Source organism: Microtus pennsylvanicus, chromosome X (genome assembly GCF_037038515.1).
Source record: "Microtus pennsylvanicus isolate mMicPen1 chromosome X, mMicPen1.hap1, whole genome shotgun sequence".
NCBI lineage: Eukaryota > Metazoa > Chordata > Mammalia > Rodentia > Cricetidae > Microtus > Microtus pennsylvanicus.
The window spans coordinates 22,784,511-22,811,784 of record NC_134601.1 but is presented as its reverse complement, the minus strand read 5'-3'; the positions used below and the strand labels follow the sequence as shown (position 1 = coordinate 22,811,784).

The window sequence follows — 27,274 nt, the reverse complement described above, 5'->3', positions numbered from 1 at the left end:
CTGACAGATTCAATAATAGAGAGGATACTGTATATTGGTCAGTTATTAAATGCTAGAGTTTATCATTGTTAAGGGAAGTACAGCTGAGTCTGCAATACATAGCTACAGTAAAAAGCTTCTAAACCAAGTAATAAATGAAGCTTAAACACATAAACATACATATTGGAAAAAAATCTGCAATAAGCTGATCACTAGAAGACAATGCATGTATTGTTTCCTGAGATGATAAGTTAATCAAATTTCTATTCCTTGGTCTTTCTTTATCTTATGCATTCATAATACAAGATATGAACCACCTTGCTATCTTCCAACTCTATTAATATACACTAGGTAAATACATATATGCTGTGTTAAATTATATTTAATATTCCTAAAAGTTTCTGATCAATGGCTTTAAAGCCCAGACTTCTTTGATTTACTGTCACTTTCATGATGCACAGTTAAAACTAAGTATTAAGATGTGTAACTTCTATACTTAATATTTTATATGTTATATATAATTAACTCTATATATAAAATCAAAGTGCTATGACTTTATAGTATTTTGCTCAAATTTTGTTTTAAAATTTTCTACTTTATTTAAAATTATTTTAAATATTTACTAATAGATTATTTTTTAGAAATATTAAAATGTTATTGCTTATCTTATTTGTTCATTATCTATGAGGTGGCACTTATGACTTTCCAAACTTAGGTGCAAATAAACTCAAAAACACTAATTCCCAAGTGTTCGAGACAACCAAATATTCTTCAATATTTATAAGTCATGAAATTCTAGGCCTGAGTATCTTTGCAAAGTGTTCCGTATACTATACTTTCTATGTTTGAACAAATTTGTCTTGACTAAAATGCCAGCTCCTCAGGGGTTCCTTCCTGAACTCTTATAGCATAATTTGTGGTTTTCTTCTGTGAGCCTCTACCATATTTTGTTCCTATCATAATGTAGCATTTAAAAAACAGTTTGTCAACAGTACAGATGCAAGGTATTTCAATTTGTGTTAGCTTCCAAGAGTTATCAGTAACAACTCGACCATCATTAGAAATCAATGAGAATTTAACACACTTATTCGTATTGAAAATAATGTTTACTGAACTGAACGTTTTATTTTCTGAATCTAAAACTGTTTTTATTTGTGAAAAAAGCTTAAAAATAGTACTAAATAATTATATATGTACGTGTGGGCACACACATTTGTGCATCTAAGATGTAACAATCATTAATTGATATGTATTACATTTAATACTGGGGAATCTAGGATTCCCTTTAAATTTTTAACTTTAGTAGTAAACCTACCAGCTAGCATTTGTATTCCCCTTAAAAAAACACATTATGGATGGCAAATTTTCCTGTGGCAAAATGTTCTAGTGTAATGTTACACTACATGATAAGCAGAACTTCTGTAAATGCGCCTAGAAACTAAAGAAACTGCAGGTATAAAAATTTCACTCAAAGTGCCGAAGTCATGATCTCACAAACGATAAGTCTGCACACAAAACTACATATGCGAGCCCTGTTTAGGTACTGAGAAGCTCCATCTGGATGGGTGTGTGTGTGCTATCCATGGATTAAAGTTAGAATTCAACAACAACGCTACCCTCAGAAAGCCTACAAACTCATGGAAACTGAACAGTCAACTAGTTAACCACACGTGGATCAAGGAAGAAATAAAGAAAGAAATTAAAGTCTTCCTTGAATTCAATGAAAATAAAGAAACAACCTACTCAAACTTATGGGACACTATGAAAGCAGTCCTGAGAGGAAAGTTCATAGGACCAAGTGCCCACTTAAAGAAAACAGAGAAAGCACACATTGGAGACTTAACAGCCCACCTGAAAGCTCTAGAAAAAAAAAGAAGCAGACTCACCTAGGAGGAGTAGAAGACTGGAAATAAACTGAGGGCTGAAATCAACAAAATAGAAACACAGAAAACAATCCAAAGAATCAATGAAACAAAAAGCTGGTTCCTGGAGAAAATCAACAAGATTGACAAACCCCTATCCAAACTAATCAAATGGCAGAGAGAGAATATGCAAATTAATAGGTTCAGAAATGAAAAGGGGGGCATAACCACAGACACAGAGGAAATTCAGAGAAACATTAGATCTTACTACAAAAGCCTGTATGCCACAAAACTGGAAAATGTAAAAGAAATGGACACTTTTTTAGATAAATACCATATACCAAAGATAAACCAGGACCAGGTGAACAATCTAAAAAGACCTGTTAGTCGCAAAGTATTAGAAGTTGTTATCAAAAACCTCCCTACCAAAAACAGCCCAGGACCAGATGGTTTCAATGCGGAATTCTACCAGAACTTCCAAGAAGACCTAATACCTATACTCCTTCATGTATTTCACAATATAGAAACAGAAGAGTCATTGCTAAATTCCTTTTATGAAGCTACAGTCACTCTGATACCAAAACCACACAAAGACTCAACCAAGAAAGAGAATTACAGGCCAATCTCACTCATGAATATCTACGCAAAAATCCTCAACAAAATACTGGCAAACCGTATCCAAGAACACATTAGGAAATTTATCCATTATGATCAAGTACGCTTCATCCCAGAGATGCAGGGCTGGTTCAACATACGAAAATCTATCAATGTAATCTATCATATATATAAAGTGGAAGAAAAAAAAACCATATGATCATTTCATTAGATGCTGAAAAATCATTTGACAAAATTCATCATCCCTTTATAATAAAAGTATTGGAGAGATTAGGGATACAAGGGTCATACCTAAATATAATAAAAGCTATATACAGCAAGCCGACAGCTAACATCAAATTAAATGGAGAGAAACTCAAAGACATCCCACTAAACTCAGGAACATGACAGGCTGTCCACACTCTCCATACCTCTTCAATATAGTGCTTGAAGTTCTAGCAATAGCAATAAGACAACATAATGGGATCAAGGGGTTTCAAATTGGAAAGGAAGAAGTTAAACTTTCATTATTTACAGATGATATGATAGTGTACATAAGAGACCCCAAAAACTCCACCAAAGAACTCCTCCAGCTGATAAACAGCTTTAGTAATGATGTGGCAGGATACAAGATCAACTCCAAAAAATCAGTCGCCCTCCTATACACAAAGGATATAGAAGCAGAGAGGGATATCAGAGAAGCTTCACCTTTCACGATAGCCACAAACAGCATAAAATATCTTGGGGTAACTCTAACCAAGGAAGTGAAAGATCTATTTGACAAGAACTTTAAGGCATTGAAGAAAGAAATTGAAGAGGATACCAGAAAATGGAAGGACCTTCCTTCCTCTTGGATTGGGAGGAACAACATAGTAAAAATGGCAATTCTACCAAAGGTAATTTATAGATTCAATGCAATCCCCATCAAGGTCCCATCAAAATTCTTCACAGATCTTGAGAGGACAATAATCAACTTTATATGGAAAAACAAAAAACCCAGGATAACCAAAACAATCCTATATAATAAAGGATCTTCTGGAGGCATTACCATCCCTGACCTCAAACTCTATTACAGAGCTATAGTAATGAAAACAGTGTGATACTGGCATAAAAACAGAGAAGTCAACCAATGGAATCGTATAGAAGACCCGGATTTTAACCCACAAACCTATGAACACCTCATTTTCGATAAAGGAGCTAAAAGTATACAATGGAAGAAAGAAAGCATTTTCAACAAATGGTGCTGGCACAACTGGATGTCAAACTGTAGAAGAATGAAAATAGACCCATATCTATCACCATGCACAAAACTCAAGTCCAAAATGGATCAAAGACCTCAATATCAGTCCGAACACACTCAACCTGATAGAAGAGAAAGTGGGAAGTACCCTACAACAGATGGGCACAGGAGATCGCTTCCTAGGTATCACCTCAAAAGCACAGACATTAAGGACAACATCGAATAAATGGGACCTACTAAAACTGAGAAGCTTCTGTAAAGCAAAGGACACTGTCACTAAGACAAAAAGGCAACCTACTGACTGGGAGAAGATCTTCACCAACCCCACAACAGACAAAGGTCTGATGTCCAAAAATATATAAAGAACTCAAGAAACTAGACGTTAAAAGGCTAATCAACCCAATTATAAAATGGGGCACTGAACTGAAAAGAGAATTCTCAACAGAAGAAATTCAAATGGCTAAATGACACTTAAGGTCATGCTCAACCTCCTTAGCAATCAGGGAAATGCAAATCAAAACAACTTTGAGATGTCATCTTACACCTGTCAGAATGGCTAAAATCAAAAACTCCAATGATAGCCTATGCTGGAGAGGTTGTGGAGGTAGGGGTACACTTATCCATTGCTGGTGGGAATGCAATCTTGTACAACCACTTTGGAAATCAGTGTTTCGGTTTCTCAGGAAATTTGGGATCAACCTACCCCTGGACCCAACAATACCACTCTTGGGAATATACCCAAGAGATGCCCTATCATATGACAAAAGCATTTGTTCAACTATGTCCATAGCAGTATTATTTGTAATAGCTAGAACCTGGAAAAAACCTAGATGTCCTTCAATGGAAGAATGGATGAAGAAAGTGTGGAATATATACACATTAGAGTACTATGCTGCGGTAAAAAACAATGACTTCTCGAATTTTGCATGCAAATAGATAGAAATAAAAAACACTATCCTGAGTGAGGTAACCCAGACCCAAAAAGATGAACATGGGATGTACTCAGTCATAATTGGTTTCGAGCCATGAATAAGGGTCACAGAGTCTACAATTGGTGAACCTAAAGAAGCTAAATAAGGTGAACCCATGGAAAAACATATAGCCTCTTGGCTATGGGAAGTAGCCAAGGAAAAACATAGCCTCTTGGCTATGGGAAGTAGACAAAATTGCCGGGGAGAAAAGTGGGATCTTGGGGGTGGGGTGGGATGGGGGTAAGGGGAGATGTGGAGAGAAAAGTGAGAAGGGGAGGATGGGGGGAACTTGGGGAAACAGGATGATTGGGATAAAGGAAGGTTGGATCGGGGAGCACAGAAGCACAATTCTTAGTTAAGGGAGCCACCTTAGGGTTGGCAAGAGACTTGAACCTAGAGTGGCTCCCAGGAGCCCAAGGCGATGTCCCCAGTTAGTTCCTTGGGCAGCTGAGGATAGGGAACCTGAAATGACCCTATCCTATAGCCATACTGACGAATATCTTACATATCACCATAGAACCTTCATCTGGTGATGGATGGAGATAGAAACAGAGACCCACACTGGAGCACTGGACTGAGCTGCCAAGGTCCCAATGAGGAGTGGAAGGAGGGAGAAGATGAGCAAGGAAGTCAGGACCACGAGGGGTGCACCCACCCACTGAGACAGTGGGGCTGATCTATTGGGAGCTCACCAAGGCCAGCTGGACTATGAAAAAGCATGGGATAAACCGGAGTCTCTGAACATGGCGAACAATGAGGGCTGATGAGAAGCCAAGGACAATGGCACGGAGTTTTGTTCCTACTTCATGTTCTGGCTTTGAGGGAGCCTAGCCAGTTTGGATGTTCACCTTCCTACAAATGGACGGGGGGGGGGGGGGGGTGGGAGAACCTTAGTCTTTCCACATGGCATGGAACCCTGACTGCTCTTTGGACTGGAAAGGGAGGGGAGAGGAGTGGGAGGGAGAAGGGTGGGAGGAGGGGGAGGGAAATGGGAGGCTGGGATGAGGGGGAAACTTTTTTTCCTTTTCTCAATAAAAAAAAACTACATATGCACTCATGATTACTGATTCATTGATAATACAAAGATCTGTGTTGACTGTATTTATGCTGTTTTAAATTTTTCCCATTTAAATCATTATTACATTACTTAAGAATATGAACTTAGTATTATTCATTGGAAACTAAAACTAATAAAAACAGGTTTTTCATACAAAATGCCACAAGAATTATTCTTATTATGCAATAGATGGCTATATTAATATATTTTCAAAATAAATACTACTATCCAGTTAAGTTTAACAAGAAGAAGCAAGGTACAGCATTTTCTCTATTCAAATATGCATAATTTCATATCTAGAAATCTGCAAATAAGATTAAAAAATCTAGACATCAAATTTTAATGTAAAAATTTCCCCCGAATTTCTGTTTCTCAAAGTATAGTATTAAAAAATATAAATCTTGGCATAAATTTCTAGTGAAAAGATTCTAATTTTCTGAATATATTAAAAATAACATGAAACATATATAATATCAAATAAAGGAAGCAATATTCAGATGCCAAAGAGGATAAACATTGGAAGCAGCAGTTTTGACCTTGAGTGAAGATTAATTTAAGCTTCAATTTGCAAAGTCTCAATATGGAGAAATGGAAACCAAGCCATTGTTCTGAATAAAGTGGAAAAATAAGAGAAAATGGTTCTTGAAGCTACTCTGGACTGTAGGTCAGTTTAACAACAAATTAGAAATGAACTTGCTCATCTCTCTGGGGACTTGAAAAGAAAATTGTCCATATCAATCCTTGGTGTGGAGTAAAAAATGTGAAAGTTTTCTCTGAGCATTTGTAAGTAAAAAACTAACCTGGATACAGCCTAAAGTTCACAGATATACACAGGTGTAAAAGAAAAGGAAAAGTATAACCTGCTCCTAGGTTGGTCGAATCATAGTAAATGCAAAGTTAATCATTTATAAAGATTAGTAGTAAACCCTTCTTAGAAGATTTAAAATATATCTTTGTGGAGAAAAAATGTACAAAGAACAAAAATGTTTAAAATGTTTTAAAGAAATACAACAAAGTGAAATTTTAGCGAATATTAATAAATGATAAAATCAGTAGATCTGTAACAGAACCAAATGAAATTACTTAAAGGACATAAGAGAAAATGAGACAAAGATTAAGACATAATAAATACTGTACTTCTTATACTTAAAAACAGCTTCTGTTGTATTCTTAAGAAGTGTGTGTGTGTGTGTGTGTGTGTATGTGTGTGTGTGTGTGTGTATGAGTGAGTGTATGTGTGTTAAATAAAACTGATACCCACCAGAAAACAGAAGGTATGCTCACTAAGTGAAAGATAGAGGCAAAAGGAAGAATTTAGAGTATATCGCTGACAGAATATGAGAAAAGTTAAGAGAAATGGAGCTGAGAATGAGAAGATATAATTTCAAAATAATCCACTAATGAGAGCCTTTGGGAGCCTGCCCCCACGCCCTCCTTGGTTCAGCAAAGGACTTGGGATGTCTGAGGGCAAATGAATCTCTCACTCTGTGCTTTCTGATTCAGTGCCTTTCTGTTCTGCTTCCAATCTAATTCTCCTGTCCCACCTCTAATTCCTCCTGGCTTCTTATTTTAGCTTCTTTTCCCCCTCTACTGTAACAATCCTTCTATTTAAAGGAGTCTTGAATCTATAAAAAAATTACAAGAATTACCTTTCATTAGTCAAAAGGATATTCCTAGGGTAAGTGATAAGGAGTTGAGTCATAGGCAACACAAGGGTTTCAAGGTCTCAAGTTTAAAACAGTAACGGGGGGGGGGGGGGATAGTGCCTAGTGACAAACTTTGAGACACAGGTTTATTGTTAGTGGATTGGCAAGTGAAGAATTGACACGTTTTTCTTCGGAAGCTTGGTTGGACATCTGTGATTCTAACCTTGAACAAAACTGTAGAGTTTTAAAATTATGACCTATTTACAAAAATTCTTGAGTGTAATTTGAACTTGCTTTGTGTGCAGTTAGTCTAAGCAAAAGAACAAAATAGGCTCTTAGGTGTCTACAGTCCTCATGGCACGAATAGACCTAGTCATGAAGCATGCCCCAGCATATATTCTATACTCCAAAATTATATAACCAAATGAAAAGTCATCTTCCTGACTACCATCAGATATATGACTGAGATGTAATCATGAGATTACAGGTACACATTACATGACAATGCATGATAAAAGGGAGATAACACAGCTGTTATTGTACAAGTGAAATTACCATTGAAAGCAACAGTTTTCAGAGTTGGTGGTCTGCAAGCCTTGCTAACGGGGTACTCCATCAGAGAATACTTCCTCTGGTGAGTTGACATCTGAATTATCAATTGCCATAAGCTGTAGTTGTATCCTGGCTCACAATAGTTCATTATAAACACTCCTGACAATACACCTTTTAGAATGTCAGAACACAAGACTGGGAGAGTTGGATGGAAGGAGTCAGCACATAACCTACATATATTTACAGACCTTAAGATACTTATAAAAGCAATTTTTATGGACCATGAATTTAAATGACTTGAAAAGGAAAGAAAAGGAAAGAAAGAGAGGAACAAAGGAGAAAAATGTGAAAGAAAGGAAAAAAGAAAAGTAAGTTAATACTATAGTAGTAAGCAAGATATCAAGAAATAGTTATTGCCTAAAATATTAAACTACAGGATAGACATCTGTGAGTCCATCTATGTTCTGCATATTTTATAATCCACATTCTGGAAACATCTGCTATAAACATCCTAAATGCCATAAAGCCATCAGTTATGTGATTTATTCACTTATTCTCAATATCACCTAGAAAATGCAAATTGTATAGCTTTGTTCATAAAAAACAAACACAAAGAAACAAACAAAAACTAAATTATGTTGAATTTCTATCATCGCTGAATCATAAGGTTTAACAGATCTGGCCAGGGAGATTACACAATTAAGAATTAAAAGCTTAACGCTTTAGTATGTGTTTAGTATCACCTTATTTATACAATAGATAGTAATAAATTTCAAGACTCCTCATATTAAAAAACCAAAATTGGTTTATTGATTTGCAAATTTTCTAGGTATAAGACTGGGTTAAAAACAGTCTCTTACAAATGTATAGCTATTGATGCTATCCTGCAGGGAATGCTGCTGAGTTTAAAACACAGAACCTTGTACAAGCTATACAAGTGCTATATCATGGTGCTATTACCATGGTCTAAAACTGATTTTCTCAACAAATTTTGGAAACCTAGGAATCATATTGGCACCTTAATTCTATGTGACCATAAATTTATATCACCCTATCCTAGATTATTTACATAAAATCCAACAAGAAATTTAACTATGCATATTTGATATACAGCAATTCAATGGCACCATAAAAATTAAACTAGAAAGAAATGACAGGTTTTACAAAGATGAGACAAATCAAAGACAAAAGAAGTACCAAAAGTCCTAGATCAGATGGACATAATAAATAGGATCCTCAGGCAATGATCTGGTTTAATGTAGCACTCAAAAGAGCATAACAAAGTTGTTCTCTTCCCTTAAGCTATGTGACTGTGTATAGTTTCACAGACATGACACATTTTCATAAACTCCGATGATAACTCCAACTTCATTGTTAGTGGTAAGATTATTGCCTTTTCCAACGAGGTTAAAAAAAACACCAAATAACAACAAAACCCTCCATGTTTAATCATTGTGAGTAATTGATGTAGATTGGTTGATTCCAAATGAAATTCTAATATTCCTTCCTAATTATGCTACTGTTATTTAACGAATTAAATGAGAATTCATGATTATTCATAAAGCAATGGAAAATAAAGGAAAAGAAGACTCAAAATGTGGCAATAAAGGGATAAAGACATATGGAAAGGAAGCAATGGTATAAGACACACCTAGTTTGCACATGCCAGAAGAATGTTTCAAACAGCAAACTTTCAAAGATTACTCTATCATAATGGAGAAAAAAAGTACACAATTAATTTCAACATTCACTTCAGAAAAAAACTGAATGACTTACAAGGTGGGATTTGAAAAGAATTTATCTATAGACAAAAACCAATTAAAATATACTTGTTTTCATTAACACTTAAGGCACTGAAAACAGAAGAAAAACATCAAATGCCTTCATGTTATAAACCTTAAGCTCAGGCCTGGTCATAAGAACCTAATGAATGGACTCCGTGACCCTTATTCATGGCTAGAAACCAATTATGACTGAGTACATCCCATGTTCATCTTTTTGGGTCTGGGATACCTCACTCAGGATAGTGTTTTCTATTTCCATCCATTTGCATGCAAAATTCGAGAAGTCATTGTTTTTTACCGCAGCATAGTACTCTAATGTGTATATATTCCATACTTTCTTCATCCATTCTTCCATTGAAGGGTATCTAGGTTGTTTCCAGGTTCTGGCTATTACAAATAATACTGCTATGAACATAGTTGAACAAATGCTTTTGTCATATGATAGGGCATCTCTTGGGTATATTCCCAAGAGTGGTATTGCTGGGTCCAGGGGTAGGTTGATTCCGAATTTCCTGAGAAACCGAAACAGTGACTTCCATAGTGGTTGCACAAGATTGCATTCCCAAATGTGCTGGCTTTGTGGGAGCCTAGCCAGTTTGGATGTTCACCTTCCTAGATATGGACGGAGGGGGGAGGACCTAGGACTTACCACAGGGCAGGGAACCCTGACTGCTCTTTGGACTGGAGAGGGAGGGGGAAAGGAGTGGGGGGAGGGGGAGAAGGGAGGGAGGAGGGGGAGAAGGGTGGGAGGAGGGGGAGGGAAATGGGAGGCTGGGAGGAGGTGGAAACTTGTTTTTTTTTTTCTCCTTTTCTCAATAAAAAAAAAAGAACCTAATGAATAATGTAATATGGCATGTTAACCTAATGCAGTTTGGAAGGAAAGGGCATGGACTCTAGCATGAACTTCAGTCAAAATAACAGTAATTCTAATAAACATAAAAGCCACAGAGCCGCCTATGCAGTTCTTTGCATATAGAAAGTGCTAAATTACTAGCTCTTGTCAGATAGAAAGTACGTGAAGTTCATGATTGTTGCTGTGGATCACTGTATGCCTATTTGAATTAAGATCAGTTAGCACACTTGTGAGAGGATCTAGAACTAAAACAAATAAGCAATTTCAGAAAGCAAAGCAGAATATCAAATTCACTGAACAAATAAAAATTTATTTCAGCAAATAGTATTTCCAATTTACAAAGTGTTAGAGAAAACAAAGAATCACTGTTTATAAGAAATGCTATAAAATTCTGAAGGTTTTAATGTTGCAGGTATAAAATTAAACATAAAGGAATTTAAGCTATATGACCAAGCTTTTGTATAGCTGTAACGTTTTGAGGTTTAAAAAAAATCCTGCTTCCTCATTAAAACTCTTGGTCTAATTCTGCTTGATATTTTCATTTCTCATCTAATTGAGTTAATGAAGCAACTCAATTACAGTATTAGTGTATGGTTATTAGGCAAATCAACATTTTTCCATATGTTAGTACACATACATATTTGATATTTCCATAACCTTGATGCATCTTATAGTTTAAAAAATTAATTAACTCATATGCATATATAAAATAAATGTAAGTTTTAAGTTATCTACATATGGAATAGAGAACTGGGTCACACATAAAATTTAAAAATATTTATTATTATTTATTATTTATTTATTTAAAAACAGTATGTTTTAAATATATTGTATTATAAGCTTATATTATGAGGGGTACAAAATAAACCCAACTTATTAAACTAGAAAATGCATTTCAATTGTAGTTAATCATTATTGTCATTCCACTTAACATGCCCTCATTTAATGTATTATCTGATTTGCCTTTCTCTGATGAGTAAGGATGTTGAACATTTGCTTAAGTATCCTTCAGCCATTTTAGATTCCTCTGTTGAGAATTTTCTGTTAGTTCTGTACTCCATTTTTATTGGATTATTTGTTATTTTGATGACCAATTTCTTGATTTCTTTGTATATATTGGAGAAATGGGACCCCATTATGTTATTATTGTTGAAGCAAACACACTGTTGGGAATTCACCGTCAAATTTTCCCTACGTACCAGGATGCATTCTGGTCCTTTGGCTCTTACCATCTTCTCCACTCCCTGTTCTGTGATGTTCCCTGATATTTACATGTGAAGGGTTCATTGGGAATAATTAATTTGGGGTTAGGCAATCCACAGATATTTGCCAAATTTTTTGTGGTCTCTAATTGGCAGAAAAATCTGGGCATTTTTTAACACTTCAATCTCCTCTCTCCATGCATAATAATTTAGCCAGTGAATTCATACAGACACATATACAGTGGCATTGTTGTGCCAATGCTCTGTAGTTGAACTTCGTTAATTGTTAGAATTCAAGACTCAAGATATAACTGCTTGCCTAGTAGCTCTTCTATGATGGCTGACAAATAGTATCACCAATTAATAAAAGACAAGGAAGAGTTGTTTATTCCTAAATTTCACCCTCTGTCCCATGTGATCTGTGACAAATGTGAAGGCCGAGTTGGTAAGAAAGGAGCAGTAGAGTGCTGTCCCAACTGTCGTGGGACTGGCATGCAAATAAGGATTCATCAGATCGGACCAGGAATGGTCCAGCAAATTCAGTCAGTGTGTATGGAATGCCAGGGTCATGGAGAACGCATCAGTCCTAAAGAAAGATGTAAAAGCTGCAATGGAAGAAAGATAGTTCGAGAGAAGAAGATTTTAGAAGTTCATATTGATAAAGGCATGAAAGATGGTCAGAAGATAACATTCCATGGTGAAGGAGACCAAGAGCCAGGACTGGAGCCAGGAGACATTATCATTGTGTTAGACCGGAAGGACCATGCTGTTTTTACACGACGAGGAGAAGACCTTTTCATGTGTATGGACATACAGCTGGTTGAAGCATTGTGCGGCTTCCAAAAGCCAATATCCACTCTTGACAACCGAACCATAGTCATCGCCTCTCATCCAGGTCAGATTGTCAAGCATGGAGATATAAAATGTGTGCTGAATAAAGGTATGCCAATATATCGTCGGCCATATGAAAAAGGACATCTAATCATTGAGTTTAAGGTAAACTTTCCTGAGAATGGCTTTCTCTGATAAACTTTCTTTGCTGGAAATACTCCTTCCTAAAAGGAAGGAAGTAGAAGAGACTGATGAAATGGATCAGGTAGAACTGGTGGACTTTGATCCAAATCAGGAAAGACGGCGTCATTATAATGGAGATGCATATGAGGACGATGAACATCACCCTAGATGTGGCGGTAAGTGTCGGACCTCTTAATGTGCCTGATAAGGTTTATCACTCTATATGCAGTAGTGAATGTGGGAAGGACTGTAATCATAATATGCTCACTACTTGGCTGTTGTTCTTGTTTTAATATTCAACTATAGTAGTGTTTTAAAAGTTAAATGAAGAATAAACACAAATATAAAAGCTCAAAAAAATGAAGTATCATGTTGAACAGAGTAAAAGAAATTGAAGTCATTTGTGTTAATTTTTCTTTATCACTTATTCTACACAGTCAACTCATTATCAATACTGAACAATACAACCAAATCAATCTCAAAATCAGCCACCACATTTGAGAAAACAGCAAGTAGAAGAGGAGTATAGCAATGAATAGGGAGAAAACTCAGGGGATTGCAGAACTATGGAACTCAGGGTTATAACTTCAGTTGAAAACAGAATGGTCAAGTCAATCAGATGTTGCTGAGAAGTTGAAATAAAATTGTGAAGCAGATATTGAAAGGCTATAGATTTTTGCTGTTTTTGCTGCTGAGAAAAGGGGAAAGTAGAATAATGGGGATCAAAGTTTAACTAGAGTTAACTGAACAGAGAAGATATGAATGGAAGAGTAACTATTGTGTTACAGGTGTTTGTCCAAGGGTTTAAATTTTCTGAGAAACAAAGAAATGGTAAATAATTAAATAGAATCAAAAAATGGTTCATTTTAATGAAGATAAGATATAATGGACATAGACTATTAATTATGTTACTTAAAATGAACCAGTTAAGATGGAAAAAAATGAATAACTATATAAGGGGGAATTTAAGATAATGCAGTGGCAGATAAGGACCAGTAAAAAAGGATATGTTTCTATAAATGAAAAGACTTTATAATAATAAGAAATAATGAGATAGATGCAGGATAATGTTGATGATGAATGTCTTGGACTATGGCATCTAGATTTCTCATTGTATTATGAGGAAGGTCTTTTTTGTTCAGTACATATTTTAGGGATTAAGACCTGAGCAGATAAAGAAGTTGAAAATAAAAGTTGTAAACATTGCTGTGTTAACAAAAATCACAGACGATAAAAGGAAATTTAAGTATATCAAAAACCTTTATGCTCATGTGCAGAATTTGAGTGTAAATTCTTCAGACATTTTCCATATTTTTGATTGAAACATCACAATTTCATAACACATATCATGGATTTTAAAAGAAGAAGCATTATTACATATTTTCTTTGCTGTATGTTCAAACTCACAGTGGTTCACAAATGAAATAACACCAACATAGGCAAACCATTAAGTCATTCTTCTTTATAGCTATCTATTTCTGTATAGAGATGTCAAAATTTAATTTGATAATATAAAATAAAGAAATTAATATTTAAATGTGGTAGAAACTGTGTGCAAAGCAAAAAACTTTCTATCATTCTGTGGATTACTACTGCATGATGATTGAACATGATGTCTTAATATCAGGAGTATTCATTTAAAATTATATCAAGTAAACCAGTTGTATTTACAGTACCAGCAGCACTGGCTGAAATTGTTTGTCTTCCCTTTAGCATTTTAATTTAGAGCTTTCTAAATGCAAATTAGGGGAAGTTTCTACTCTGAAGATAGGGAGATGATTTTCCATTTTTAAATATCTCTATTGTATTAGTGGTATTGTTTAATTGGTTCACTATTTACAAAAAGCATTCATGCATGGCCCTCAAAATGCTTTTCAAAGAATACAAATCATGAATACAGTACTTTCTATTAGATTTCAGAAATGTTTGTTCTCCTAAAACTAGCCCCTAGAAAAGATCAAATATTACTACTTTAAATTATATATAAAGAATTGAATCCTTGCTTTTTGCAATCTCTGTGTGTATGCATGCGTGTGTGTGTGTGTGTGTGTGTGTGTGTGTATACCAGAATGTTAAGTCCTCAGTCTAGGATATAAACATAAAATATATCCATAAAACCTAAAATATCCCAAGCTATAAAAGTTGCTGTGCTTTGCTCTCTGAATTCTAAGGTTTGGTTTAATACAAGATATCTAAAGTACTCCATGGGCAAAGCTTTAAAGAAATCAGCTCTTCTCTGTACAAACTAAAGTATTTTGTGTAAAATAACTAACGTAAGTACTCTTAAATTGAAAAGCTAAAACTGACAAAGCTTGCTCACATTCACAAAGTGGCATTTGTTGTATGGAGCGGTGGGCTGTGTCCTGACACCCAGCTAGCTTTACCCGAAATAATTACACGGAAACTGTATTCTTTTAAACACTGCCTGGCCCATTAGTTCCAGCCTCTTATTGGCTAGCTCTTACATATTGATCTAACCCATTTCTAATAATCTGTGTAGCCCACGAGTTGGCTTACCAGGGAAGATCTTAACCTGCAGCTGTGTCGGGTGGGAGAATCATGGCCCAACTCGACTTCTTTCTCCCAGCATTCTGTTCTGTCTACTCCGCCTATCTAAATTCTACCCTGTCAGAGGCCAAGCAGGTTTTTTTTTTTTATTAATTAACCAATGAAAGCAACAGATAACATACAAGACCCACCTCCATCAGGCATTCAATCAACAGAGAAGACCTCACTAACATGAACAGTTAGAACATTATAAACTGTTATGGCGGGTAAATTTTTTTGTGATGCAGCGTCTTGAATAGGGCCTAAAGTTTTTTGTTTGTTTGTTTGTTTTTAAGAATAGCATTCACTTGATTTTGCAGACTTTTATTTTACATAAAAGTAAATAAATGGTTTTGTGACTAATTTAGTTTAACAAGGGCCACCTATATGAGTCATGGAAAGGAACTGGTGGGTGTACGATCAATAGAGATAGGAACAAAGAGGGAGAGGGAACAGTAATCAGAATGCACTATATACAAGTGCAGAACTGACAAACAAAATGAATACAGTCAAATCATATCTTCAAATGCTTAAATTAGTAAATCTGAATCGTCATATATTTTCAACTATAGATACTGTGAGATAAACAAGATTTTAAATTTTAAAATTAAAATACTGTGATTGTTTAAAATTGAAAATATTTTCAGTAGAGTTTTATTTACTTAAATAGATATAGATAAAAACAGAAAGATAGCTATCTAGGTAGGTAGGTCGGTAGGTAGGTAGGTAGGTAGGTAGGTAGGTAGATGGACTGACAGACGGATAGTCAGATGGGCAAACAAATAGAGAAATAACATTTGGTACATAATAATTATATATATGAATGGACTACAGTGCGGTATTTCCATGCAGGCACATGAGAAATAAACATGTCAGGTTTGTCCAACATAGTAACACTTCAGACATCTATCATTTCTTCACATTTGAGTAAAATTTTTCTTGCTATATGTTGGATATGAATAACCTCCAGTAGTGCCAGTAGTGAATGCCAATAGTGATATAATCACTTGGTCCACAGCTAGGTGCTAACCGGAGCTGGTCAAACACACCAGTAACAAAAGCCTCTAATTCGGTGAATAAAAAAGAAACATTTTCTTGATAAATTTATTATCTTGATATCTGTAATGGAATGAAAAGTGATCAATACACATCTCTGTAAACTATTTTGATATAGTCAATTAATTGCTGTAGAGCATAATTTTCCTGTGATTCTGAATGTTGGACATTATTGTTCATATTCAACCAATGTACAGAGTGATGACACCTTGTCATACTCTCTCACTATGAGCAGCCATTCCAGATAACAATCAATGTTCTATTCTCTATTTAGGATTCACGTTTTAAATTATACATATAAAGTAAAAACATGAGGTATCTGTACTTCTGTGTCTGACATGCATTAATTAGCATTATGTTCTCTAGTTCCTTCAACACTGAACAAACAACAGATCCTCCTTTGCTTTTATACCTTAATATGCATCTGATAGTACATCACATTCTGTTTATCTAATTAACTTTCTATTAACAGATTGACTCTGTGAGAATATTATAATGAACACACAAATACAGATTCTATTCTATGTACAAAATTTTATGTAAAATGCATTCATTTTGATTTTTCTCAACTACTGCGAATTCCAACTTTAGCAATACATTTATTCAATACAAACTCATTTATGTGCATTTATGTTGGTATGTATTATGTTTTGTTTCAGTGCATAAACAATGTTTGATTTGCGTAAAGAAACAAAAGCACTGCAATAGTTTTTCACTAATCAATACATATAGTGAAGAAATTCTATAAAAGAAAATATATTAAATAAAATTGAATTTACTATTAACTTAGATTTCCCCAGAACCAACAAAAATTAATTCTGAGAACAACATCGATGTTCAGAATATAACTGTCAATTTATAATTGGAATTATAAAAAGAAAAACCCATCACAGATAGAAAAAATGACAACCCACTTCTCCACAAATGACTATCTGAAACATAATTGGGTCATGACATTCCCATTTAATCTGAAGTGAACACTTTATAAACAAAACACCCTGTCAGGAAATCATTCTCCCTTTTGAAGCCTTTTCTCATTCATTACCTCATTTTAACAATATATATGTAAATACTGTCAATTTCCTATATCATCTGTCCTTTGAATGTTTTACCATGGGAAGTTATCAATGAATGGTTACAGGGGGACACATGTACCAATGAATGAAAGAACAAATGAGGCAAAGAAGGGCTAAATGTCATCAAGAGTTATTTCATAATCACTGACAAACAGAGAAGACAATATTAATTTCTTAAAATCCATACAGATACAGTATACACTTATGTTCTCTAGTTCCTTGAACACTGAACAAACAACAGATCCTCCTTTTATTTTATAGCTTAATATGCATGTGAAAGTACAATATTTTTTTCCAATTAGGAAATATTACCCATAGGTTAAAAACAAAACAAACAAAAACTTCTCAATATTGTTGTTGTTAAAACAGTGAACATGTAAAGATAAAATGTTATTATCATTTCTAATGAAAGGTTACAATCACCAAATAAAGGCATGAGCAGATAAAAAACGCACTATTTGTATTATTGTTTTGATTTCTTAAATGTAGTACATATGCACCTACAACATGTATAAAATGTGTAAGTCTACATATTAAATTGAAAATACTCACAAATACAGAATGATATGGCTGAGATGTGCATGAAAATTAAAATATATTTGATGCAAGCATAGACCTTTTATCACCAGACAAGATACACTATTTTGTGGCATTCTTGGTCACAGCTGTGACATCTGATGATGTGAACTACAATCCTGTCTTGTCAGAAGAGAATTATAGATTTCATTGGAAAGCTCCAATTATTTCTAGAATTCAATTTACGGAGCTCACAAGCAATGACCACAAAAAAAAAAAAAAACTGTTGTAGGGTTTATAATTGAAATAACACTGAAATTAACTGAGATATGCTCTAAGTTATAAAAACTATAAAAACACTTGCTTTTATCTCACTATGTTTACAAACATTCAAATGTGTTTAATAAATGTTTTCCATATTAATGCCTCATACCAAATACAACTGTAAACATTTCAAAATGCTCATCATGCACATATTCATGTAGCCATGTGTACACACACAGGTGTACACACACACACTTACAATTTGAGTATTCGCTAAGTCTTATCCTTAAAATTCTGTAATGGTACAAATTTCGAAACTAAAGTGTTGAGTAAAACGTTACATGTTTAGTCTCTATTATTACATCTCTCTAGCATAATGTCTACCAACGAATCACCAAGTTTGAGAAAGCAAACAAAACAGCCTGTCTTGATCTCTCTCATGTAAGGAGTGACAATTTTAGACCATCAGCTGTAAGGGTCATTTACAATTCGATCTGCTGCAGTTTCATTACATATCCCTGACCCCCTTAATTTCAAAATATTTGCCTGTCCTCCATGCTGACTAGTACATTCACAACCACAAGAGTTCCAGGGTACTAAATGTGCATTAATAAAGATCTCCTTCCTGAAGCCGGAAAAACTGGCTCAGTACCAACTACAGAGATGAAACTTAGGAGTGGATTGAAATCCTGCCAAGAGACTGTCACAGATGGAGACTCAAGAAGGAGAGTATGAAAATAACACATCCAACTCCATTTGAATGGAAGCCAGGGATAATGAATAGCACAACTTGGATAATTTCTCTTGAGCCGTCTATATTAGAGTCATTATATGCCACTCAGCTACTAATATAACTAAAGTATAACTTCTCAGTTGTAAAGAAATTCTTGTTTATATAGCTCCATCAATTTCATTTCATACAAAACGATCATTATTACCATAACAAAATCAATGATATATCTTAAAAACACTTTAAAGCCAAATTAATAAAGAAAAAATATCTGAGTAAAAAAATTACCAACTGTAACAAAGGTAATGACGGGTTAATATAAGCATGTAAGATCACTAGGTAATAAGAAAAATTATACCACTCTAATATGAAGTGCCTAAAATATAGAACCACAACAACCACTGGCCTGGCAGGGTATCTTCAACAGTTCAATACTGGCACTTATATCTTGGGGGAAACCAACAGATGTCTGCCAGGACTTAAGGCCTGCTTAATAAGAGCTCATGCCTGGTACTATAAACCTATGAACTAAACTTATAAACCACCCTTGGCTCTAAAAGAGAACATAGTATTGCCATATTCCAAAACCAATATAGCACGTAACTCTATTCAAAATACTTATACCCACAGGTATGTGAAGCTCTCATGTCTCATAAAAGGAGCTTCTACAGAGAACCACAATGGTCAATAAGCAGAGAATATGTGACCTTGGTGTATAGATCTCAAATTTACACATCTATAGCACAGCCTGGACAAGTAAGTTTCTGGGTACATTTTAGGAGAGGGAGTATGTTAAGAGCTAGGCAGTGGCTCTACACAGAAAAAGGGTGTTGACTGTTCTTACAAACTCTGAATAATACAGTTACCTAAACAAGAACTACACAATAACCACAAATCAACATGACAATATGGATGAGGTAACTTCACTAGGTCACACACATAGATGGAAAACTACAGGTGGTTAATGTCTGGTGAATGAGGGGGAACTGCATTTCTCTTGGAATGATCCTCATGATAGGCTATCAAATCCCAGTGGTCAGTTACTTCCCTGTATGTACTCTATAGACTTTACTTTATATATGAACAAAAATTAAACGAATGCAGTAGGTTGTTGTAACATTAATTATAAAAAGGTCAGAAATTTGACAGGAGAAAATGGAAGGGATAATGTAAGTGTATTCATACAAAGAACCAGTCTGACTCATGGTTTACCTCTGGCTAGTAAACTCTCAAGAGGTAGCACAATAGTCAAATCAATAGACCACTAACTTGTTTAGACCAGGACATATAAAATGCTGATTATTTATACCTTTATTCTAATATTGTGGTTTATTTCACCATCTCTAATAATTCACCATACCACTTACATAATTCCCTGTGCACAAGCTGTGAGTTCATGTACCAAGTGTAGTCTATTTCACTGCTAGTCAGCATAGCCCTATGCCAGTTTATGAAACTATTCTATTTGTTACTCTCACTCTAATTTTACATGTGAAAAATAGTGAATTTCCTTTCATAAGAATTTCTATAGCAGTTTATAAGATATTTGGCAAAACAAAATACAAAAAAGTTACAAAAAAATAAAATGAGATGTTAACATTCAGTATTTTAACATAAAAGTAGATATTTGACAATCCAATTTCAAACTCTTTTGAAGACTAGGACAAGTGAAAAAATAACAATTCCAGAAACTAGCTGTGTTTACTCTGTTTTGTTTTATTTTTGGAATAGAGTTTCTCTGTGCGCTATCCTGGGACTTACTTTGTAGACCAGACTGTCGGAACTCAGAGATCCACCTGCCTCTGCCTTCAGAGCGCTGGGATTAAGGTGTACACTACCATCACCACCTGGCAAGGTTTTGTTTGTTTGTTTCTTAGTTTTTACAGTCCAATCAAATTTTTCCCTTTCACCCCTCTTCCCAGTTCCACCTGCCTCCACCCATTCCTCCTCCACTGTTTGCCTTTAAAGATAGGCAGGCCTCTCATGGATATCAGCCAGCCATGATATATCAAGTTGCATTGAAACTTACACATCGAAATCTCACATGTAAATTTTTAAATGTGAAATTAAGGGAGAAAGCATTTTTACTAAATGCCTAATATTCAAATGAGTATTATAACCTTGAATTTTAAAAATTTCAATTAGAATTAAATCAATTTGAAATATCATTCCACATACAAGTGTCATTGCCAAAGCTACATAAAATTTCTAAGCAACTAAAACCAAGCTCTGTGCCTCTGACTAGAGGTGCATTTCTGGAATATTCTATTCCCATATTACCATATTAAAATGCAAGATTACATTTAATATCTAGTGTTTATCTACTAAGATACCAAGTTCAAAGTTCTTGTTAATTAGTTGACTAGTTATCTGAAGGACATTTCTTGTTCCCTACCAAATGTATTTCAGATGTTGTAGGAAATGGGACAATATTCACTTGATCACCCTATTTTATGATCTACAACCTCTTTTTTGACTGTAGATAGAGAACTTGCAGATTCAAAAAGTTAAAATACTATTTTAAAATTCTTTATACAGCATAACTCCTGAATTTCTCTTCATTAACTTCATGCAAAAATCATTCCCAATAATGAAGAACTCCAATAGATCAAGATGACTTATATGAATGTATTCATATTTCATGCTAATTAGTCCCTCTACATGTAATCTCTCTCCCTGGTGTGTCCAGTACATGTGTCTCTGTCCTAGATTGCTCATTAAATCTGCTATAGTTCATTTGAACACTGCATCACTGTGACTGGATTAGACATTTCACAATCCAAGGCCTGTGATTTCTTCCTCTGTGTATTACTAACACAGGCTTACAAGCAAAGCACTGGTAACACTGATATAATGCATACAGCAATTGATATGACCTGTAAGTATATAAAGAAGGTTATCATAAAGGAAGCCTGGTATCAGCAATGCCTCCATTTTGTATGCAGGTAATATACCCAGTATCTGACAAAGTTTGAAAAGTAGCAATCCTTATTCTTTTTAATGGGGACCTCTGAGACCAACATTGTCTAGAAAAATACCATGCTCACTGTTATATAGAGACTTTTCCTAGATTACTGCATCCAGCACACACACACACACACACACACACATTTTTTTTAAATTCAAGTTGCAAAACCTTTGCAGGAGAATACAATCATAATATATTTCTGCTGAACTATAATGGTCTGAGTCTATTTTTTATACGTGACAGAAGGAGGTTATGTGAAAATAGCACAATGGTGCAAAGGTCTCAAGTGTGGATAAATTTTTAAATCATTACATGGTGATAGTTTGATTTCTATATTTTTTTCTAGTCCAGTATAATGAAAGAGCACTGCTGGAGGACGAGGTTTTGACTTTTTATTCAAAATCACTTCTGTATAATCTCGAGGTAAGATATTTTGCAGACTTAAAAATTCCACACTGATTGTCACTTTCCTATATTTTTGGAGTTATAAAATAACAAAAACAAAAGCCTATGTCTACAATATATAACTTTTTGAAGACTAATCTACATCATAATTGTGCTTACTCAGAATATATTTGAAATTATTAATCATTTAATTACATGCAAATGAAAACAGACTGTAAAAATTACAATACTTTTCAATCACTTTTATTTTCATATTAATTTTTGTTTGTAAAGTATAACAACGTACTATCAGGAAAAATCTGTACTTTCTTGTGTTTTCATTTTTAACATTAATAAAATGTATTTTCTATGAGTGAGGTAAGCCAGACCCAAAAAGAGGAACATGGGATGTACTCACTCATATTTGGTTTCTAGCCATAAATAAAGGACATTGAGCTTATAATGCATGTTCCTAGAGAAGCTAAATAAGAAGGTGAACCCAAAGACAAACACATAGGTATCCTCATGAATATTAACCTTCATCAGGCGATGAAAGGAGACAGAGACAGAGGAGCACGGGACAGAAATCTCAAGGTCCAAATCAGGAGCAGAAGGAGACGGAGCACGAGCAAGGAACTCAGGACCGCGAGGGGTGCACCCACACACTGAGACAATGGGGATGATCTATCGGGAACTCACCAAGGCCAGCTGGCCTGGGTCTGAAAAAGCATGGGATAAATCCGGACTAGCTGAACATAGAGGACAATGAGGAATACTGAGAACTCAAGAACAATCGCAGTGGGTTTTTGATCCTACTGCACATACTGGCTTTGGGGGAGCCTAGGCAGTTTGGATGCTCACCTTAGGAGACTTGGATAGAGGTGGGCGGTCCTTGGGCTTCCCACAGGTCAGGGAACCCTGATTGCTCTTTGAGCAGATGAGGGAGGGTGACTTGATCGGGGGAGGGGGAGGGAAATGGGAGGCGGTTGCGGGGAGGAGGCAGAAATCCTTAATAAATAAATTAATTTAAATAATAAAAAATAAAAAAATAAAACAAACAAAAAAAGAAAATGTGGCACATAAAAAAAATAAATCGTAAAGCACTATCACAAATAAATGAACACATTAACAATTACCAAACTATCTTTTTTTAAAAACCAAAATAATGATTTCAAATTTTAAATAGTTGAAATATCTCCTAAATCATTAGAAACAAGGAAGTAATATTTTCATTCTATTACATTCTCATAGGAGACACAGCTTCCCTTCCCTACTGATTACTGGGAAAATTTAAATATCAAATGGAAGGGGTTGTCATCAAAAGAAATAAAATTAAACCACTTTTATATATCCATTTTCAATGTAGGATTTTTTTAAATCAATACTTATTCATGAATTTAATCACATTTATGAGTAAAAAGCTTGAAAGTTACATTGATTCACCAATAACTTAAAACAAAAATACTGCTCATAACTCTGAAGGCAAAAGGAGGTACATCTCTTTGAGTCTGAGGCCAACATACTCTTTATAGCAACTTCTAGGCCAGCCAGGGCAACATAGTGAGATCTTGTCTTAAAGCAAGCAAACAAAAACACATGTATAAGTATGAAAAAGTTAACAGCAGTGGAGCACAATCTTTATAAATATTACTAATTTTTGACCCTTTGCTTTTAAACATCCTTAAAGAAACTGTGATCATGGGCATTGTTTGAATAGTAAAATATTCTCTGTTGATTCAGTTTGCTTAAACATATAAAATATTTTATAAAGTTTTCTATTTAGTGAAGTTTAACTTGTAGAACACGCTATCGTTTTAGAGAGAAAAGGATGGAGAGAGTTTAAAAAGAAATGCCAATAAAGTGAACACTAGAAGAAGTAATAGAGATGACCTTTTAAAGAGACATTTACTAGCATTCTAACATAACTGACTTAGTTTATTAGACTTGGTATTTTCCTGGTCTCCAGTGTTATTGTCTTAATTTGGAAATGAGTTCATTTTGAAAGTCCAGATTTCAATGTTAAACAATTTAAGTGTTTTTAGGTGGTTTTTAATCATACAGATAAAAACCTCACATTTTAATTTCTCAACATGGGATTGGTACTAATATAGAGGTATTTATGGATAGGTAAATATATCTGAAGAACAAATAGTCTCACAGCAATTTAGTATCACACTATAAACTTTTATTGCACTGTGTTGTGGGAAGTCTTAGTGATTGACAGTGTGATTAGACTTTCAAAATACAGAACCCAGAGCCTTAGAAAGGATAGAATATAATGGTTTCCACATGGTTTATATGGGTACAATAGTGTTTTGGGGTTTTTGTTGTTATTGTTTACAATGCTGCTCTTTGAATAGAGCAATGTTGGGTAAATGCTCTGTTAAGTAGCTGACGGTATCAAATAGAAAACAAAAATATTAATAAAAATACATGAGATAAGCAAAGTAGATATGCAAGACTCTCTTAAAGTAAGGAACTATATCCTTTAGATAAAAGTAGAAGTATTATTATAGTGCTTTGCTTATAATTTAATAATAATGCACATGCTACTGTGTATTTAGCACTGAATTGAATGTTCAGTATATACACACATACACAGCCCTATTAGTAAAAAGTTTATAAAAAGGATTTCAGAATATACTTTCTAAATGATGTTTTAAGAGGCATAGTAAATCAACTTATAATTGGAATAATTTCTATCATATTCCTTGTTACAATAAAATTTCTACACTTGAACCCCTTTGTTTCAAATGTAACGTAACAGTAACATAAAAGCAAAAGGGTAAAGAGCTTAAAAATTAGGAATGTAAGACGAGAGAAATCCATCCACATAATGGGTATTGTTAGTGATACACAATAGCAAAAATGTATAAACAACCCAAATGTTGTATGTCTTGCAATACTATGATAACATAACATATACCTATAAAATATATTGTTTCAAAAGCTACAGAGAAAGGGCCCCAGAACTATCCCAGAAGAGACTAACATTGAGATATAATAAGCTGTGATTGTATAAGCAAGCAATTAAGGTTAAAAGATGATGAGAACTATTAATAAGTAAAAGTTTCATTAAAACAGAAAAAATAACAAAACATTTCAATTTATTCAGAAAGTTTTGTGAAGAACAGTCTAAATACTAATAATAAAAAGAGACAACTAACAGAGACCAGGGGGTGGGACTCAACGGGAATAGCACTTGCTTAGCATGCATGATCATGGGATCAAGCTCTGTAAAAACAAAACAAAAATGCTAGGCAGACCACTGAGAAGCTGGCTTTAGCAGAATACCAAACTGACAGGTAAAACTGTCAGGAGTCAGTGACAGCTGGTAAGTAATAAAGGTAGTAAATGTCACACTGAAAAGGACTAATCATGAACCTCCCAATCATTTAGATTGAATAACAATAGATACATTAAAAACAATTCCATGATCACTAAAAGAATATTCTATGGGCTATTTTAACATCATTACTTCTATAATGAAATTACTTTGCTAATACCTTAAGAAGATTAAAGTAATATTTATGCAAATGAGCACGCTTACACAAAACATTGCGACAGCATTTCACATACTGCTGGATTTTAAATTAAAAACTGAAGTTTGGGAGTTTTGTGTTATGGTTATGAATTAACTTATTTTTTTTAAAAAAGGTTTTAGATGTAATGGCATGCATAGTAAAAAGAAAACATTGGTAGATTCAATGTTTACATGGAACCCTGATGTTGAAAGCTCAGGCTTCCTTTGGCATCAGTGGAATGTTCGCCTTTTATATAGGTCCATTGTGCAGTGAGGAAATGCCAACTGATGGTCTCTAAATAAAAGGCTCCTTTTCCCTCAACAGAAACAGGTGCTAGCGAATAGCTACTGTTTGCACAGTGAATTTCTACACAAAACTTTACACAAAAGGAAAATACAAATAATTCCTAGGAGGCCTCCTCTGTGAATCTCCAGGACAACAGTCCAGCTGCAGTAAGCGTCATTTTTAAGGTCAGTTTTGTATCAGTTACTTATTATAGTGGTACTACAAGAATATTTATAAGAAAGACATGAAGAATTCAATATTTGGAGTTTTAATTTCATTACTTGACAAACATCTTAGTATAAGACCTTTGGTGCCAACAATCTTTTGGCTATGGTCACTTATACTTTTAACATAATCAAGTACTGCCAAGAACTATCTTTCTAGGACTATTTCCATTGCTTCCTCATATTTTAGACTAATCTAGTATCTTAAAAAGTAGTTAATGCATATTCTTTACTTAGAAAAGGGAAAAATCAGATTTTCAGCTTATAAAAATTTACCATGCTATTATTATTTATTACAGTTTAGGATTCAAATTAATCACTATGCTATCCACTAATTTACCTCTGCCACGCTGCCAATAATTTTTCTGAACCTTTATGCTACTTAAGATTAATGGAACTAGGAAATTCCCGTAAAATTATTATGAGAATGTGTAAAAAAAAATAGTTGAATCACAACTTAACATCTGAAATTGTATCTATAGGTATTCCTGACCATTTATTTTGATACTCCAAAAACCACATGTGTTTATCATGGCATAAAACAGCAGTACTACAAGGATATATATATATATATATATATATATATATATATATATATATATATAAAACATTACACAGAATTTAACATCGAATGCAGTTGTGGGAACTCCTTCAGCCAATAGCCTTTTAGATATCAGTCCATTTTGGGCATGGTTTGATGTACTCTAAGTGCAGATGAAAACCCTGTGCAGGCCCCCTTTTCTTCTGGATTCAGTTTCCAGCTTCCAGTACAAACAGATGAGCCTTACTATGAGTTTTGTCCCCAAACAAATAAACTTTTGTTATACTCCATTCTGGGCTATTGTGGAACTCTTTAATTTGCCTTCAGAATACTACACTGAAAACAAGAGGAAGGAAAATGAAAAACATCATTTGGTTTTTATTGTAATTTTTATATAATACAACA

General features: G+C 34.4%; 1 protein-coding gene and 1 pseudogene across 3 annotated transcripts in view; one reads left to right on the top strand and one right to left on the bottom strand.

Annotated features, from left to right (window-relative positions):
* Positions 1-27,274, bottom strand: part of Diaph2 (diaphanous related formin 2) — a 736,918-nt gene that overhangs the window by 426,314 nt on the left and 283,330 nt on the right. The window lies entirely within an intron of this gene.
* Positions 12,158-13,114, top strand: LOC142841687 (dnaJ homolog subfamily A member 1 pseudogene; annotated as a pseudogene).